Here is a 20544-nt window from a genome sequence, read left to right as displayed (position 1 = left end):
ATAATGATTTCATGAATCTAACATTTAATAAGGAAACCTTAACTAATTTGTGGAAGAATAGTGAAAACGACATTTCAACTAACACTTGAACAACAGAGATGCTCAAACAAAGACAGTGTACTTAGTAATAAGACTATGGTTCAAAAATTATAAGTGCAGCCCCCAAAAGAGAGACATAGTAAATATTATTTACACCAATCCACTGATGTGGATCAAACATTTCCATAGAATCCACTGGTTCCGATAATGATCAGAGAATTCCTCGCGCATCATTTCCTACATGCCTTTTAATAGAAACTGCACAAACAGGCTACCAACAGGGAAAAAGTTTCAAAATCATATAAAAAGATTAATAAACTTTTCCATTCGTGAAATGTGCTGAAAACCCTACAGTCACAATGGTATAGTTCAAGGGAAGAGCAGCTGGCAGTTTTAAGAAAAAAGAAGCACCCTATTATAAATAAAGAAATTGTAATTGCTTCTGCTACTGCTGTAGGAAAAGAGACTGAAGGAAAGTCATTGGCAATTGACTAGGATTTTGTTCTAGAACTGACTGAATACGATCCCCAAAGAAAATCAGATGAAGAATAATCACGGAGGTGGTGGAAAACTAAGGCTGGAGGAAAGGTTTTATTTGCAATAACTTTGAGAGAGCAGAACACTTACATTAAAGCCAACAAAGGGCATGGGAATGAGGCAGACCTATTTAAATCTTCCTACTAGCATTAGGGTAGCAACTTCTTAACAGTCAAAACTATCAGCAACAAAGCACTGGCATAAATCTCACAATCACTATATTCCTAAACATTTGAAGAACAGCCAAGGGAACAAAGCGATTCAGTGCATTAGTCTTTCAACTCTGTAAAACTAGGGGCTTGACTATATTGGGATACTCAGAAAAATTAATGAGTTAAAACAAGATATGAATTCAAAGTGGATTAGTTAAGCCACAATAAACCCTCGTGTGGACAGTCACATTCAGAATTCAAGTGGACTTACGTCAATATCATTTTAGAATTAATTAGCCACTTGAATTCTGAAGGAGAACACCTACACAGGGATTTAATGCGGTTTAACTAATCTACTTTAAATTCGCACCCTTATTTAATCTGGATGAACGCTGAGTGTATGTAAACCCTAGATGAAACCAAGATACTTGATAAGATTACAACACAATTATACATGCACATCACAAAACTATTGGAGAGTTTTGGACAACTCAGCATAAGTGGTGGCCTCTGCTCAATTTTTTGCAATTGGATTTAAGGAACTCTGTATTTCCTGTCTTTTCTTTCTGTTTCGGATTTATTATTTCCCCTGAAATGCCATAATTCATTCTAGCAAAAGATATTATTTATATAAAAGACAGTGGCTGCTTGGCTACAGGTACCAGAGACTATTCCCAACCCACCCACACGCTGCCTTTTAACCTCACCACTATAGCATGACCAGAGTAGATACATTGTAGGCTCAGTTTAGAGATTGTCCCTCCAGATCTGGATTGTGGTATGTTGGCAGGACAACTTGGGGAAGTCTGTATTGCTGCTGCTCACTCTGCACTTGTTCTGTGAATAAAGTAAGGACTTTAAACTTCAGGGCTACCAACCCAGCATTTTTCATGAGTAGTTCAACAAAAGTTATAAAAACTAGGACACGTTTGGATAACATAAAACTCTCTTTTCCTCAGGGTTAGCACCTTTATTTCAGAAAACCCGGCAATAGCTAAGGCTCAATCAGAAAACACACAGAATGTCTAGAATAAAGCAATCTATCAGAGTTTCTTGACAGTGAAAAGCTGAGGGTGTGGTACAGTGGAGATGGATGAAAGGAAAGAGGAAATTTAAAGATTTGGCTGCTTTGGACCCATTTTGAATACCCCATCAAGTCAGTATCTACTACCCACAAGCTCTTACATTCTGTGCACCCAGTATTGTGCTGGGGTACAATGGGACACCATCTATCCAACAGGAGAATTGGACCCTATTTGCAAATAATGCATTCAAATGAGCAGTAAATTTAATCTACATGTTTTTCAAATGTAGTTTCAAGGGACTCATTTATTGGTCTCTGACTTGTGACTCTTAAAAACAAGCTGGTTTTTTTTAAACTACTAAAACTAAATGCATAGTAGCCCAGTATACTAACGATTTACTTTTTAATGGGTCAGCTTTCTGTTCTTATTTATTCCAGTTTTAGTCTCTATCATGTATTTAAAGCTCACAATAATCAACTTCTAGGTGTATGCTGTATGGCTGTGGTCTCTCAGTGACAAGAACAGTTGTCTTAGATGGTGGGGGGAAATGAGAACAGAACAAATTTGTTCTTTGTCATCATTGGTCTAGAACAGTAGTTCTCAAAGTTTTGGACTGGTGACCCCTTTCACATAGCAAGCTTCTGAGTGCGACACCCCAGCCCCTTTATAAATTTAAAGCACCTTTTTATATAGCACCATTATAAATGCTGGAGGCAAAGTGGGGTTTGGGGTGGAGACTGATAACTTGCGACCCCCTATGTAATAACCTCGTGACCCCCCTGAGGGGTCCCAACCCCCAGTTTGAGAACTCCTGGTCTAGAACATATTGATTAGAAGCAAATATTAGCTAGAAAGTAGTCTAAGGGAATCCATAATTGCTTCAACCCTGTTCCTCCCAGAAGATGCCAGCACAGTTTGGGAGACAGAATTAGGAATTAATCTGGGGGGTGGGGGAAAGGTGGGAATTGGCCAGAACCACCTTAAAATATCTAATTGAATGACTTTGACATATGTCCCTGATACACCTTTATACCAACCACAAAGTTACTCTTAACAATAGCATATCACCATTAACAGTCTTTGAACACTCAACACAGAATATCTCCTGGTATCTAGCTTGCCCTATGGGTAGTGCAACACAAGGCAAAGGTGGCTTAAAACTATCCTTGCACATTTCCAATTACAGATCTGTGCTGTAATTTGCTATACTGCCATTCTGTTAGTTTTGTACTGTATAAAACACCCTCTTTTCCCAGTTTGCTGTATCATTGAAGGTTTCTTAAAATAAAAGTTACAGTAGAAATTGTGCTAGAAACCATTATAGTAGAGGCTTCAGATAGATTGTTGCCTAGTGAAGGTAGATTCTTTTCTGGGGTTTTCCACTCATTCCTATATAGTGATAAGTTTTGAATCTTGGTTTGCAATCTGCTCAGTGCTGACTTTGACTCTCTAACATATAGAAGGGACTAGTTTATTTAGTCTTGAATAATTTATTGTCAAGTGCTTCTAATTGTCTAACCACCTTTGCTTTCTCCTGGACTGTCCTTAGCAGGGAAGGCATTCAAACTTAGTGCAGGGCCCACAAGTGGCATAGTAGGCCATGATTTGAAGAAAAGATTTATCATATGGCATGTCCCAGAACAAACTGCACCTTCATGTATATTATCTGGAGCTCTGCACAAAGTGTCCTCCAAAACGACTCACTTGCAGTGTGTTCTGATACATTAGAGTACAAGATTTGTTATTAGAGCTGGTCAGAAAATGAAGGGGGAAATGGTGATAACACCATTGACTTTTGTTGTTTTTTAGTGAGAATTTCAAAATTCAAGAACATTGACCAATCGCTATTTGCTAGTCTAAACCCAGGAGATAGCTCACGTTGCAGCCAAACCATGCTACGTTCTCAACTCATATAGAGAGTGTCAGCTTTCCTATTTGCTGAGGGACAGTTACTACTTCAGAAAAGCATCTATTTGTACATTGTAGCCCTCTTTAAAAAGAGACAAAGAGAGAAACACCCTTTTAGTACTGTGTATTTCAGTTAAATTAAATATAGTGCTTAGCCTCAGCAGAATTAAGCCCCATAAAATCTACATTTATAATACAAACACCGCTTATTCCAATCTATTGCAGTACTAATGGCCAGCATTACAATATACTTCATATCTCAAGGAAGAGGACATTCCCAGGGGAATCTCCCCTTGCAAAGGAAAGCAGCATACCACAGCACTTAGTATCATATCACACGTTGCTGAGTTCAGAAACCAACCACTGAGCATGGAATGATAGATTTTTCCAGGCTTAAAAGGTCCATTCGGTTCCAGATAGTATCAAATCAATTGTCAGGCCACAACATTTTTCAGTGAAATGCTACTAGTCTTAACCATTTCCCAAAGAATGAAAGAAGTAACTCTTGTTGTGAGTTGCAGTTTTTTTGTATGGAGTATGTTTGTATGACCACAAAGTTTCTTGAGGGATAAGGGCAGCACAAAGAGGAAGTTATAAAGCTAGCTAAGTACCTGCTTAACTACCTACCTGCTGGTAATGGCGCTGTGTTTTCACTGTATGAAGTCTTTGCACTGATATGAACATTTCTGTCCGTAGCCCCAGTTGGGCACATAAACATTGCCATGAATTGTTAATTACATCTTATAGTAGCTAATAGGAAGGGTTGTTTCCCTGAGGTGGATTTTTATACCAAGCACCCGCCCACACACACACAATACATGCTCTAATCCTTCTCATAATCATGACCTACCTGCACCTGTGAGTGATGAACCAGTCAATCAGGAAAATAACCTAGAACTGAGCAGACTACTGTCTATTTGGGTTCTGAGGGACAGCACACATCTGGATCACATCAAAGGATACAGCATTCAGAACTCCCAGTGCAGGCTGCATCAGTTTATATACAAACACTCATTACAAGGCAGTTTCTATTCAGATCTGTTTTCTTGGTTAGATCTTGCAGACCCTACTGCATATAGTCCGATAACAGTCACTGAATTGGTGCTTTGGCTAAAGACCCTATTGGATGTTGTCAGATAAATGTTAATGCACTGGTGCTTTAGGCTGGTTGTGATCCACTTCTATAAAAACCTCTTCCACAGCCTGAGCCTTTTTTACTCAACACTTGTCTGCTTGATATTCAATGAAAGGCTCATATTGCTTTTGGATGTGAAATGGAACTGAGCAAAGAGATGTCAGGAGAAAACAGATGCTGTTAAAAATGTAGGGAAAAGGTTAGGGGTTTTTCTGAGGGGTGGGGTTATTTGGTTTTTTTCAAAGGGAGAAAATTATCACAGCTGATCAGAGTAGTTTATGAGGTTTCTCCAGCATTTTGAGACACTAGCAGATTGGCAGTAAAATGTGTTTTCCTCAGCCAGCAATATGACTGGCCAAAGCAAAGAGGGTCTGGGCAACAATTACTACATAAGTAGGTTGACCTTTTGGATAGGAAAGCAGCAGAGTAAAGATGATGCAATGTATTATGACATTTCACAGTCTGCTGGTACTAGTAGATTGTGTGCTCTCTGTAAATATACCACATGAGAAGGAAAACAAATTACTGGCCCCAGAAAAATCAAACATTACATCAAGCTACTATTGCTACTTTTTCCCAGTGTATCAAGAGTGTTACTCCATTTTTTGCCATGAAGGTGAACTAGCACATTTTAACACAATAGTGTTTCTATGCAATACCACCAGGAGCCATTGCATCAGAAACATCACATCAAAATCATCATTACAGGCCATCTTCATGAAAGGATTGCCCTAGAATACAGGGAAGATCTTGAAATCCTCTCACGCAACGTATGAAAATACTTACTGATGCTAGGGGCATGGTACTGATCTCCGTTACACTGGTATAAATCAAAAGTAATTTCAGTGAATTCCAAAGGCCTGAATCTCCCTTCTATTACACCATTTTTACACTAGTGTGAGTCCACTGACTTATACAGAGTTACACTAATATAGAACTGTTGCAACAGCCTGGAGAACTGGGCCCAAACTCAAGGAAATCAGGGAGAGACTAGAGCACATCCTGTGACATTATGGTTTCTTCCTAGGCCCCACCTTTCAAACACCATTCTTTGCACCCAAATTGATAACAACAGAAAGACTCAGAAAGCAACAGCCCAGAACTTTCACAAGGAATGAAAAACAACATTCCTTAGAAGTATTGAGGTTGATTGTGTCTTCTTTTGTCTTGTCCTGTAATAGAAACAATATTCCTGCTTTGGGACAGCCTCAATAAATTACTTTTGTGGCTATCCAGATGCATTGCTCCAGAATTTAATCTCATCTGTTCCTCCATCTATAACACGGTCATTTAAGCAGCTGACTCCATGACATTTGCAACTCTGTAGGTTTAAAAAAAAAATCTATGGATTCAAACACGAATAAATGCTGCTACTTCTCCCTCTGCCTTAAAGTTTAATTGGTTGTGCAGAATTTTCTCTTGAAGCCTAAAATTAGCAATTGTGCAGCATGGTCCATGTCCAAAGCAGTGTGTGAATGATCCTCACCTCAGTGAGATGTTTCTGGAGCATTTCTGTGGTTTTATGTTCTTCTTATAAATGTGATATGCCCATTTAGAAACCCCTATCACAGACATTCAGTCTCAGGCATATTAACCTTTTAAATACATGCAATTTTATTAAAAGTTTAAGAGGTAAACAATTTTCTTATAAAAATGTCTGTGCTGTTCTTTAGATGGGAGTTAAAATATAATGGCCCAACCACCCCAAAGGGGCTTAAGGATTGCATCACTGACAGTCACAATGCCTTACTTTTAGGCACCTAGAAAAATCACAGGGAGAACACTGCAATCCACAAAGCCTGAGTTAGGTGCCTAGACTCTTATGCAATTAATGGGGAACAAGCGGCACCTTAGAATATGATCCATAAAGCCAGCACACTAGGTGAGGGGCTGCTTAAAGTAGCTAATGGGAGATGCCAGTGAAAGGGGTGCATGCTAAGCCCTGACCCTCTCTTGGAGTATAGTGACTAAGTCTGGTCTGCAGGGATGAGCCTATCCTGCTTGTAATTCACAAACTGGGAAGACAGGCATTTGTCTGCCTAAGTCATGTGTGGGGCCTGATCAGAGGCCACCTAACTCCACACAAATCAGCTGGGGGTGAAGAATGAGCCCATCCTCTTTTATAATCTTTAGCCCAGTGGTTAGGGTACTCACCCAATGTATAGAGACCCCCAGTTCTGCCTGACAAGAAGGGATTGGAACAGGGATCTGCCAACTCTTAGGTGAGTGCTCTAGCCTACAGAGTCATTCTAACTCACACTGGCCCAATTAATTATTATTCAATTAATGTGGAAGAGGTTGAGGGAGCTCCACATCAAAATATGCCATAGCCTAAGGGTTAGGGTATTAACTTGAGAAGCAGCAGGTCCCTGTTCAAATCCCTCTTCCTCAATAGGTGGAGATGGGGGGGGGGCTTGAACCAAGGGGGTCAGCCACATCTTAGATGAATACCCTAGCCATTGGGTTAACTGTTACCAGGGAGGTGATCCTTCTCCTCCTTCCCAGCTAGCTGTGTGTGGAGTTAGGCAGCCTCTGTGCATACCTACTGGATCAAGCCCCATGTGGAACTTGGGTGGCTGAACAGTTTTTTTTTTCCCCTGGTTCACAAATTGCTCGAAGGTATAGGCAGGAAATAGGCACCTGGGTGCCTAGAACAAGGCAGCAGTGCACGTGTCAGAGACAGAAACATGGGGATTAGGAAACTTTCACTGCAAAGACTTGGGCATAGAGTGAGTTTTGGCACATACAGCGTTAGGCAGCAAAGAGGGAGCTTTGTGGATCACAGGGGTGCTTATGTACCACCCAAAGAAACTAGTTTAGTAATAGGGATGGGCACTTCTATGCAAAAATGCACAAGTAATTATAAGAGCCAAATCTTCTACTGCCTTGCCTGTTGTGTAGTCATTAGCATCTCTGCAAAGTAGGTGTCACATGCTATCAAAACAATAATCACACACCAGTGGTAGCATCAGTGCTTAATTTGTAATGAAAGAGGGGCTGGGGCTCAAGCAATATTTTTACTTTCATAACTGACGTGCCAACTCCAGAGGTGTGGGGCTATGAACTGCCAAACCGAGAGGTGCTGGGGCTCAGCCCTGACAAGGCCTAGCACAAATGAAGCACTGGGTAAAATCATAGAATATCAGGGTTGAAGGGACCTCAGAAGGTCATCTAGTCTAACCCCCTGCTCAAAGCAGGACCAATCCCCAACTAAAACATCCCAGCCAGGGCTTTGTCAAGCCTGACCTTAAAAATATCTAAGGAAGGAGATTCCACCACCTCCCTAGATAACGCTTTCCAGTGTTTCACCACCCTCCTAGTGAAAAAGTTTTTCTTAACATCCAACCTAAAACTCCCCCACTGCAACTTGAGACCATTGCTCCTTGTTCTGTCATCTGCTACCACTGAGAACAGTCTAGATCCATCCTCTTTGGAACCCCCTCTCAGGTAGTTGAAAGCAGCTATCAAATCCTGCCCCATTCTTCTCTTCTGCAGACTAAACAATCCCAGTTCCTTCAGCCTCTCCTCATAAATCATGTGTTCCAGTCCCCTAATCATTTTTGTTGCCCTCCGCTGGACGCTTTCCAATTTTTCCACATCCTTCCTGTAGTGTGAAGCCCAAAACTGGACACAGTACTATAGATGAGGCCTCACCAATGTCAAATAGAGGGGAACGATCATGTCCCTCAATCTGCTGGCAATGCCCCTACTTATACTTCCCAAAATGCCATTGGCCTTCTTGGCAACAAGGGCACACCTTGATTCATATCCACCCTAGGTCCTTTTCTGCAGAACTGCTGCCGAGCCATTCGGTCCCTAGTCTGTAGCGGTGCATGGGATTCTTCCATCCTAAGTGCAGGACTCTGCACTTGTCCTTGTTGAACCTCATCAGATTTCTTTTGGCCCAATCCTCTAATTTGTCTAGGGCCCTCTGTATCCTACCCCTACCCTCCAGCGTATCTCCCACTTTTCCCAGTTTAGTGTCATCTGCAAACTTGCTGAGGGTGCAGTCCACTCCATCCTTCAGATCATTAATGAAGATAATGAACAAAACTGGCCCCAGGACTGACCCCTGGGGCACTCCACTTGATACCAGCTGCCAACTAGACATGGAGCCATTGATCATTACCCGTTGATGAGCCCAATGATCTAGCCAGCTTTCTATCCACCTTATAGCCATTCATCCAGCCCATACTTCTTTAACTTGCTGGCAAGAATACTGTGGGAGACCGTATCAAAAGCTTTGCTAAAGTCAAGGAATAACACATCCACTGCTTTCCCCTCATCCACCGAGCCAGTTATCTCATCATAGAAGGCAATTAGGTTAGTCAGGCAAGACTTGCCCTGGGTGAATCCATGCTGACTGTTCCTGATCACTTTCTTCTCCTCTAAGTGCTTCAGAATTGATTCCTTGAGGACCTGCTCCATGATTTTTCCAGGGACTGAGGTGAGGCTGACTGGCCTGTAGTTTCCCGGATCCTCCTCCTTCCCTTTTTTAAAGATGGGCACTACATTAGCATTTTTCCAGTCATCTGGGACCTCCCCCAATCGCCATGAGTTTTCAAAGATAATGGCCAATGGCTCTGCAATCACATCCGCCAACTCCTTTAGCACTCTCGGATGCAGCGCATCTGGCCCCATGGACCTGTGCTCGTCCAGCTTTTCTAAATAGTCCCGAACCACTTCTTTCTCCACAGAGGGCTGGTCACCTCCTCCCCATGCTGTGCTGCCCAGTGCAGTAGTCTGGGAACTGACCTTGTTCGTGAAGACAGAGGCAAAAAAAGCATTGAGTACATTAGCTTTTTCCACATCCTCTGTCACTAGGTTGCCTCCCCCATTCAATAGGGGGCCCACACTTTCCTTGCCTTTCTTCTTGTTGCTAACATACCTGAAGAAACCCTTCTTGTTACTCTTAATATCTCTTGCTAGCTGCAACTCCAGGTGTGATTTGGCCTTCCTGATTTCATCCTACACATCTGAGCAATATTTTTATACTCCTCCCTGGTCATTTGTCCAATCTTCCACTTCTTGTAAGCTTCTTTTTTGTGTTTAAGATCAGCGAGGATTTCACTGTTAAGCCAAGCTGGTCGCCTGCCATATTTACTATTCTTTCTACACATTGGGATGGTTTGTCCCTGTAACCTCAATAAGGATTCTTTAAAATACAGCCAGCTCTCCTGGACTCCTTTCCCCCTCATGTTATTCTCCCAGGGGATCCTGCTCATCAGTTCCCTGAGGGAGTCAAAGTCTGCTTTTCTGAAGTCCAGAGTCCATATTCTGCTGCTCTCCTTTCTTCCCTGTGTCAGGATCCTGAACTTGACCATCTCATGGTCACTGCCTCCCAGGTTCCCATCCACTTTTGTTTCCCCTACTAATTCTTCCCAGTTTGTGAGCCGCACGTCAAGAAGAGCTCTGCCCCTAGTTGGTTCCTCCAGCACTTGCACCAGGAAATTGTCCCCTACACTTTCCAAAAACTTCTTGGATTGTCTGTGCACTGTTGTATTGCTCTCCCAGCAGATATCAGGGTGATTGAAGACTTCCATGAGAACCAGGGCCTGCGATCTAGTAACTTCCGTGAGTTGCCAGAAGAAAGCCTCATCCTCCTGGTCTGGTGGTCTATAGCAGATCCCCACCACGACACCACCCTTGTTGCTCACACTTCTAAACTTAATCCAGAAACTCTCAGGTTTCTCTGCAGTTTCATACCGGAGCTCTGAGCAGTCATACTGCTCTCTTACATACAATGCAACTCTCCCACCTTTTCTGCCCTGCCTGTCCTTCCTGAACAGTTTATATCCATCCATGACAGTACTCCAGTCATGTGAGTTATCCCACCCAGTCTCCGTTATTCCAATCACATCATAATTCCTTGACTGTGCCAGGACTTCCGTTCTCCCTGCTTGTTTCCCAGGCTTCTTGCATTTGTGTACAGGCACTTAAGATAACTCACTGATCATCCCGCTTTCTCTGTATGAGGCAGGAGCCCTCCCCTCTTGAGCTCTCCTGCTCGTGCTTCCTCCCGGTATCCCACTTACCTCAGGGCTTTGGTCTCCTTCCCCCGGTGAACCTAGTTTAAAGCCCTCCTCACTAGGTTAGCCAGCCTCCTTGCGAAGATGCTTTTCCCTCTCTTCATTAGGTGGAGCCCATCTCTGCCTAGCACTCCTCCTTCTTGGAACACTATCCCATGGTCGAAGAATCCAAAGCCTTCTCTCTGACACCACCTGTATAGCCATACGTTGACTTCCACGATTCGACGGTCTCTACCCAGGCCTTTTCCTTCCACTGGGAGGATGGATGAGAACACCACTTGCACCTCAACCGCCTTTATCCTTGGTAGCATTGATTTAAGCAACTAAGCAAAGTACAAGGCAGTGGAGAACCAAGCTTTAATATAGTATTATCTTGCTTCCAGGAGTGCAAAGAGTCTGTGAAATATCACAGTGATGAGAGGCAGAACACTAACCTTTCTCCAGAAGCACCTCCCTTGTTGGCTTTCTGGTCCCTACTCTCTCTCCCCACACTCAAGTTTTGGGAACCCCTGCCCCCAGCACACCTTTCTGGAGCTAACTCTCCACATTTAGCAGCAAAAAGCAGCCAGTTTGCAACTACCTGCCTATTTCTCTCTTCCAGTTAGCAATATCTGTTCCATTTTTTCTCTATTTTACCTTTCTGATTGTTCAGGTGATAGCATATTCTTAAGCAATGCACTTCTCTCCTTTGGCTGACTAATGAGTGGTACTGAGGATGGACACTTCATCACATATCTTCATTACGTGAAGATGTTCTCAGCTGGTAGGATAGCAGCAAAGGGGTAGGTCAAATCTTCAGGGCTCGTCACTGCTTTTAAGTTTAAAAAGGTTCAGACACTCATGACTTAACCAGAAGGCCCAACAGTTGATCCATTTTTTTAGCTGAAATTATCTCCACTCACTGATATTATTTCTATGGTTCTCTTAAGTTCCCAGAGAATTACTTGGCTGTTGTTTAGCCAGAGCTAGGAGAGATTCCACAGCTGCAGAACCCCATTGATATTTAGTGACAAGCAAAGAACTGCATTTTTTTCCAGAGCTCAGCTGTTTGAAATTTACTGAATGCAAAATCATGGGTAAGTTACAATGTGTTAATTACTCTAAATGCTTCTGTAGTATGACACAGTTCATGATATGCCTTTGAAAATTATAGCTCATGCACCTACTGTGGTGAGTAGGCATAATTTCTCCATCTTTTTATGCAGAAATTAAGAAGAATGGAAAGAATCAAAACTTTCAAGTTAATTGCATCCCAGTCAGGCTTTTATTATCTGAAATATTTTGATAATTTTTGAGTACCCCTAAAAATCTGACAAAGAGGTAAATGGCTGGCTTGAACGGCTTTCTCTGACTGACATCAGGAATTGACCTGTCAGTCAATGGGAGCTTTTGGCTGATCCTAGTGTGTTTTTTTTTTTAAAGCAGAAAAGAATTTTATTTGTGTAACACTTACAAAGAATCACCAAAGAGGATAAAGCAAAACTATGCAACAAAACAAAAGCAAACAGAAGGTATGACACAGCAGCCTTCAGGAGGGAGAAGTGTTCAGGCTAGCCTGGTCCCAGAGCTGGGGGGCTTCCTCGACACTCGTGGTCTTCCACCCCCTCGAGTTACCTAGTGCCACGCCCAGTGTCACCGATTATTCCTCTCCTGAGAGTGCCCAACAAGATGGGCACGGCTGCGGGGTGGGCGGGATTACACCCACGTGTTATAGGACCCCTCCTAGGTGACAGTGATGATGGTATCCACAGCGGAAACTGCTGGGGCTGGGGTCTCTCGCTCTTCCCCTCAATTAAAGGGTCAGACGGAGGGAACCGGACGGGGTCACCGAGCAGAGAACCTCGGACAGCGCCCATCGCTCCTCGAAGGCATCAAGGGAGTCGGTGGACGCTGCCCAGAGGAACTCCGCCCGGATACGTGACTGTACTGAGGATTGGAAAACGGCCCTACAATCGCAGGACGTTGATCCTAGTGTTGTGTAAGGGTTTGGTTGGAGAATTCAAATGGTCACACTTCACATTGCAGTGAATGGCTTGACAAATGCTGCTCAGAACAGAGGGTGCCTGCTGCAGCTAGGAGCAGGTTAGTTGTGGGGTCTGAGGTAGATGTAAAGAAAATAATGCATTTGTTTAACACATTTTCTTTGGGTTAATGGGAAGAAAAACACAGTGGTCTCTGTGAAGTTCTTCCTCTGATGACAGGAAATGACACAGAAAATCTGTGGGGCTCCTTGAGTATGTTCGGTGGGGTTCCTCTCAAAAGATTGATTTTTATATCATATTGGATGAATGAGATGGGTAGAGTCCTGGATTCTGCTCTTGTGAAGAATCACAGTTGGCTTCTATGACTGGAGAATTGCATCTGGTCTCTGTGACTGTGGAGCTTCCAGGGATTAGCAGTCTGATCAGTCTACACTTGGATTTTACCCCCTTCTTATATGTAATTCAAACACAACAGCAGAAGATTTGATAGAATGTAAAGCAAAATAGATGTAGAACTCTCTGGTTAAGGAATATGAATTAATTGTTTTATAGTACTTCTGTGTCATACTATATTTATGCACAGGAACCAAATCCTGGTCACAGTGTAGCAAATGAGAGTTTTGCCATTGATTTAAATGAGACCAGGTGTTAAGAATACTTAAGACTATCTAAATCTATCCCACAAGAACACTGAAGAAAGGAAGATCCACTGAATAGATACTAAGAACTGATGTTACAACATGAAGTCCTGTGTCTTTTCCCTAAAATGCTTTCATCTGACTGCAAAAATACATATTTACAATTTTTGCATAAAATTTAAGAGTGGATTGCTTTTAAAAATAAAAGTCAACATGCATCAATATCAAAACTCTGAATATTTTACATTTTTCCTTTAGTTACACAGGTGAAGTACAATGGAGTTACACACGCTTTTGTTTTGAAAGGAATCAGACAGTCTGCCCTTCATGGGTAACTTACTTGCAGCAGAAGGAAATGAAGAAATAATCTTCATAGTTCTTATTGATCTCGCATTGCATTATCACAAGCTGGGAAGTCAAGCTATTTATTGACTGCACTCTGGAGAGCCACCTCTAATTAGCTCAGCTTTTGCAAGCAAACGTTACAGTGCAGTGAAAATACAGCAGGCTGTCAAAGTGTAGGAAGATGCGATATTACAAAACAGCTGTCATTTTATTCTTTACTAAATACATTTAAAATAAATCACAGTTAACATGACTGTATTTGATGCCTAAGCAGAAGGTGTTGGCTAACACTTTCAAGATGACACTTTTCTCATTCTTAGTGGTAAAAATATCTAACAAAATTTTCAAAAATTCTTCAATATATTTCATCTTGAAAAAATATGGCAGAAATCAAGGAAATGGAGTCACTGAAAATATGCTTAATTAATCTGGATGAAATCCTGCCCCCACTGACTTCAACATGGCGAGGATACCACCCTCTAATTTAATATTTAATGCAGGCAAACATCACCATGCAGAATAAAGTCACTAAGGCCAACCCTGCATTCCTTGTGCACTCAGGTCTCACACTGAATCCAAGATTTGTGTGTGCAAGGAGTACAAGATTGGGTCTTGCACTGGTAAATATAACAATGTAAGGCCCCCAAATCCTCTAAGCTCTTCTGCTCTGGCCAATGTAGAGCAGAGTCCCATAGACATACCTGGAGGGCTCCAATTAGGATTGAGGCCTAATATTATGATGAATAGAATCCCCCACCTGCCTCCTTTTCTCTCTCTCTCTCTCTCTTTTAAGTTCTCTTAAGTGTCTGGGTTCTCTCTCATTCTGGGACATCTGTAAGAACATGCATAATCTCAACCATAAGCCCTTCCTTCCTAAATAAATTCATTTCCTTTTTTCGTATCACGTTAGTTGCACTGCTAGAAACTAGGTGGACTTTCAGAGGCATTTTTCCAAGCTTCTTAAATTCATTACAGCTGAAATTTATTAGATAAATAGTCACAAGATTTTCTGTCTAAAATTGCAGCTTTCTTTGGGTTTTTTCTGAGCAAACCTACAAGAGTTCAGCCTGGATTGAAATGCTGGGTTTAACAAACATCAGTTTTAAAAATAACTCCTTTCAATTACCAAGCTAGAAATTGGAAAGTCAGTACAACATCAATAGGCTGTTTTTTTCTATTGAATGTGAATAATTTTTACAGGTGAGATGTGTTCTAACCTTTTAATTTACACCTTCGAGACATTTCACTGAATCACTTACAATTATAACTTCTTCCCTTTTATTTCATATGGTTTGCAAACCAAATTTTAAAGCCCAGAATAAACTTTGAGGCCTGATCCAAAATTCCTTGGCAATTCAAATGCCCAGTGAGAGAAACTGGAGTTACCAAGGCCCTGATACTGAATTTCTTAGGACCAGATTTTCTTTAGCTGCCTAAATAACTTTGTAAATCTGGCCCTTAGTCAATACTAACCAGCTGGATGAACTGTGCCAGAGTCACATTTTCTGATGGTTTGTTCGCACCCACTACTAACCTAGCTCTTTCAGAAAGTAAAGAAAGAGAGGTGTTATTCTCTATATGGCTTTAACAGTACATGTCTTTAAAACTCATATTTAAAAAAAAAGGTGCCTAGAGGAAAATGCCACAATGTAAACCTTTGGTTTTCTTCCAAGATACAACTTCTAGCTTTACCTAATTAAAATCTGGCAACCTAAGAAAGCATTTTTACAGATTGATACAGTAACATCATTGTAACCACCCATCTCATTCTAAATAGCAATTTTCTGTTTAATTAAACTATATCCTATTGAGAGCTCTTCATTTTCAGCAGGTTTTTTTTTTAAACTATAAAGAAAAATTATGGCCCATCCCAGTCTTACTGAAGTAAACTGGCAACTCATGCATAAAGCTGGATTTGCTTGAGGTGATGACCTGCCTCTTTTAAGTACCCCTTTCTAAATAAGCCTTAACTTGACTCTGCATATTATGAGACCCAGACAGAATAGTTTCCACAGTTGAATAAGCAATGTTAACTTGACCAAAGCTTGACTTTGAAATTTGCTATCTATCGAGAACATAATCATTAAAACATAGAAGTATAGTCACTTCGTTTTACAAGAAATTCCAACAGACTATTCTATATTCTCTTTATTTGGTCAATTTTCTATTGCATTGTACTTTTATAGAGTTCTGAGAAGTTTGTTGTCTTTTTTAATTAGTATATTTCTTAAGTGTATTTTATCAGCCCTATGTGTCCACCTTCGTTTTGTGAAGAAATAGCTTTGAAAACGTCAAGGAGGAATAAATATCAGCTCACTGAGGATACGGCTGATCCTTCGGGACAAGTTCTGATCTTTGTTACACCAATGTATATTTGGAGTGAGTTCACTGGCTTGACCACATCATCTGAGACAGATGAGATGGAGACACAAAGCTTGTCCCTAACTCCAACTACATGCTGGACAAGAGTGTTGATGAGTTGGAACCTTGCAATAGAGAGACTTGGGCAGAGGGTTAAAGTCTTACAAAAGTGATGACTAAGAGGGCATAGGATAGAGGTCTATCAATCATGAAAGGTGTGGAGAAAGTGAATAAGGAAATATTATTTATCCCTTCACATAACACAAGAACCAGGGTCACCCAATGAAATTAATAGGCAGCACATTTAAAACAGACAAAAAGGAAGTACTTCTTCACACAGTGCAGTCAACCTGTGGAACTTGTTGCAGGGAAAGCTGTGAAGACCAAAACTATAACTGGGTTCAAAAAAGAGTGAGAGAAGTTCATGGAAGGTATATCCCTCAATGGCTATTGGCTGAGATAGTCAGGGACACAACCCCATGATCTGGGTGTCCCTGAACCTTTGACTGCCAGAAGCTGGGCCTGGATGACAGGGGATGGATCACTCAATAATTTCCCTGTTCTGCTAATTCCATCTGAAGTATCTGGCATTGGCCACTGTCAGAAGACAGGGCACTGAACTAGATGTACCATTAGTCTGACCCAGGATGGCTATTCTTATGTTCTTAAATTCTTAATCCTGCGGGATCTCTCAGGAAGAAACAAAAGAGCTACTCAAAAGGCAGTTTCAGAGTATTGGATGTTGTAAGTATTCCAATGTATTCCTGGTCTGGAGCCCTATTACCCCATTCATAACAAAACTGAGGAAAGTGAGGATTATGAAACGTTCTTCAAAGTTACCTAAAGGCCAGATTTTGCATTACCACACATGTAGGAAGGAGTAAGATTGCATTAGAGCATCCCATACTGCAGCTCTACGTATTTAGGAGAGCTGAAGGGCCATACCTGAGCTGCTTCTTCCTCCCCCAAATCACTGATAGTGAGTAGGCAGAGCCATGACCTGCTTTTGCTACGTACCAGGTAGCAGAGTTGGCTGGATACATGGCAGGGAGCACAAAAGAGTGTCATAAGACCAGCCATGCTGGTGCAGACCAATGGCCCATCTAGCCCAATAGCCTGTCCATCTGGCACTGGCTGCTGCTTCAGAGTGAATCAACAGAACAGGGCAATTTCAAGTGATCCGTCCCCTGTCATCTTTGTCTAGTCCTAGTTTCTGGCATTTGGATGTTTAAATTACTCTCCTTCCTATTTTTCCTCTTGAACCAACCGGAAGTCCAAGAAGGCCTTAGAGAGGCTTTCCTTGGGCTTGGCCTGATGTGCCTATTGGGTGAGCCGTAGGCTTGTTTAGACTAAGATAAAAGTTGTGGTGTTGGAGCATATTTGCCAACATGTTTTAATTAGCGTCTTTGAAAAGTCAATTGTAGAAAAGGCATGCTGCCTTTAACATGAGCTAAAATGGTTGAATTAAAGCTTAGAGAGGAGCCTAGGTTTTACTCGACCAGTTTAGCACATGTTAAATGCAGAGTGCCTAGTTTACACTAGATATTTTTAAGTGTATTAGTTACCACATTAGCTAATATATGCTATCAACAAACCTTTTGCCTCAGTCTAGACAAAGCCTCAAAGGTACAAGGTAGCTCTTAATAATGACTAGGATGCCGCCACAAATTTTATTTTTGCCAAACACCTATCCTGCCAGATCGAGAATATATTTATGCTGGTCTGTAACGTCTATGTTAAACTGCAGTAATGTCATTTAATCTTGTGTTTGGAAAGCACCATGCAAGTGATGTTTAGAAGATTTTTAATATTAGTGATAGTAATTACCCCAGCCAAAATCTTCCCCATCCAATTCAGGTGTTTATCTCAGCAAACAGAATTTGTTAGGTTAGATGTGAATTAGAAACTATTTACTGTAGGTAGCACATTTCTAAAAGTAGATTGAATTTTCCTTGAAGCTTTGACATTCTCTTGCCAAACTTCACACATCTCATTTGATTTCAGAAGAGAAAAAGCAAATGCTGAAATTTCCCTCACCACTTTCCATGGAGTACTCACAACAATAAAATAGAAGTATTTCTAACAATGCCAGCATGCATTTTAAGTAGGGAGCAAATGCCCATTTCCTTTACAGGCAAGGAAGTCAAATTTCATACTGAATTTCATGCCATTTTTTTCTCTTTATTGGGAGAAATGTAAATTCTCTGTGCAAATTGAACTACTGCAGTTCAGATAAACAGTGAAATAGAACTGAGAAGGACGGAACTAAATTACTTCTGTCCATCTTAACATGGCTTTTTAATGAATTTTACTTATACAACCCTGAATCTTGCCACATTAAATTATCACTTCAGCCATGCTCAGATACTTGTTAAAGTAGTTTAACCAAGGTACAGCACGTTATGGTAATGAGGATATTTGAAAGCAGAATGGTCACAGTGAGACTTAATACCTCCCTGAATTTAAATAATTTTTTTTCTAAAGTGACAGCCCATTAAATCCCTAAATTGTTTTATTTGCCACTTATAAGAGTCTTTGCTTCGTCTTTGGGGCTGACAGACTAATAAAACAGGCTTTGGAAAATGTTCAGCTTCTATAAAAATAGGGCTAATGTGACATGCACAGCTTGTGCAATGTGATGATTTTTTTTTAAGCTTAGTAGAAAGTGAGACTGTAGATCATGCAGGTGTTTTTTTTCCTCTGAGAAGAAATAACATTTATTACTACATTTATAAAATGGTTGAAAATGTAGCCACAGCAAAATGTTCTAGACATTCTTAAAAAAAAACCCAAACCTTTTCATCAAGAAAATGTCAGTATATTAAGTTTATTTCATTATGACTGCTGCTTGAACTTTAGCAGATGATGTTACCCCATTTTAGTAGCTCACCAGCTTTCTTTTAATTCCTGTCACAGAGTTCAGTATGAAGAATATTTTGAAATATCTAGCTGACAAAGTTGAAATGGCTCTTTTCTTAAAATTATATTGTGGGTTATCTTCCTCCCCCTACACATATCTTTTGAGTTGAATTTCACTCTTGTGAAAGCTCCAGCCCTCATAGGCTAGGTCTTCTAGCTTATTGAGAGCTATAATCATGGAAATATTTCATATTCTTCTATAACATACCAAAAACATTTAAAGGAGTTTATGGCATGTGGTAATGTTAATTTGGTAATATATCAAAATGACAAATGTACCATTTCACTTGCTCCAGAATTAGAAATATTTTTCCAGCTTCCCTTCTCCATATCAAGCTTTTCTAACTCACGTATCTTATCTTAGTATTCATTACTAACACTAGAAAGAAAGGCTATGGAGATTGCTGAAATTATTCAAGAAAAGTGCTTTTCAATTATATTTCACCAAGAGGGTAAATCATCTACTTCTTTGAACAATCACTAGTTAATCTTCCTTTGCCTCCTATATTCTTTTGTTTTTATACAGGCCAGAGTGCTGCTTTCTACAGGACTTACTTATAATCTGCAGTGAGATGGGCCAAGATTTTCAAAAGTGACAAGAGGCTTTGGATACCCCAATTGAGATTTACCCCTTGAGATGAAAGGGGGCTTGGTTTTCAGAAAGTGCTGAGCAACCACCCACAGAAAATCAAGTCCCTGTTAGTGTGTCCCAAAAACTGAATCACCCACAACCACTAGTCACTTTTGAAAACCTTGACCCAACCTTTAAAAATTCTATGAATGTCGTTTGCCCTGACATATACTTTGTGTAACCAAATTGTTTTCACTAGGGTTGTATGAGACTTAAATCAGGGAGGAAAATGGCCCATAGGACCAGATCCTCAAGAGATTTTATGGAAGTTAAGAGCCCAAATACCTTTGGGGATCTGAGCCTCAGGGACTATGAGAGGCATTGAAAAAACAAGGGCCATTCATTTTTAATCACAGCTCCTCATTGATTTCAAGACGAGATGCAATGCAAAAATGAATCAGCCAGTAACTCTGCTAGATAAATGTTTTTGGTTTTTGCTAGTGATGTAGACCCTGCTGTGGATAAATGGGCCTGTTTTTCATTTGAAAAAAAAAGTGAAAAATAAAATAAAACAACAAAATAGTATTAAAATTTCCTTTAGAGGCTAGAGATGGGACATTTCATTTATTCTGCAAATTATAACAAAGTTTAAGAAACTTGCTTTTTGTGGGACTCAGAAAGCTTTAGCATTGTCCACAAATCCGAAGAATGTTTCGGTAAAATTTACAAGGGAAGCATTTAGTTTTAGTAGTTTTATCTTTAAACATTTTTAAAAGAGTCACAAGTCAGAGACCAATAAATAAGTTACTTTAAATGACATTTGAAAGACATACCATTGCAATTTCCTCAGATTAAATGTAATGCTCATTTGAACACATTATGTGTAAATAGCGTCCAAGTCTG

Source organism: Eretmochelys imbricata, chromosome 2 (assembly GCF_965152235.1).
Source record: "Eretmochelys imbricata isolate rEreImb1 chromosome 2, rEreImb1.hap1, whole genome shotgun sequence".
NCBI lineage: Eukaryota > Metazoa > Chordata > Testudines > Cheloniidae > Eretmochelys > Eretmochelys imbricata.
The sequence above is the reverse complement of the archived record's forward strand: the minus strand, read 5'-3'. Positions refer to the sequence as shown.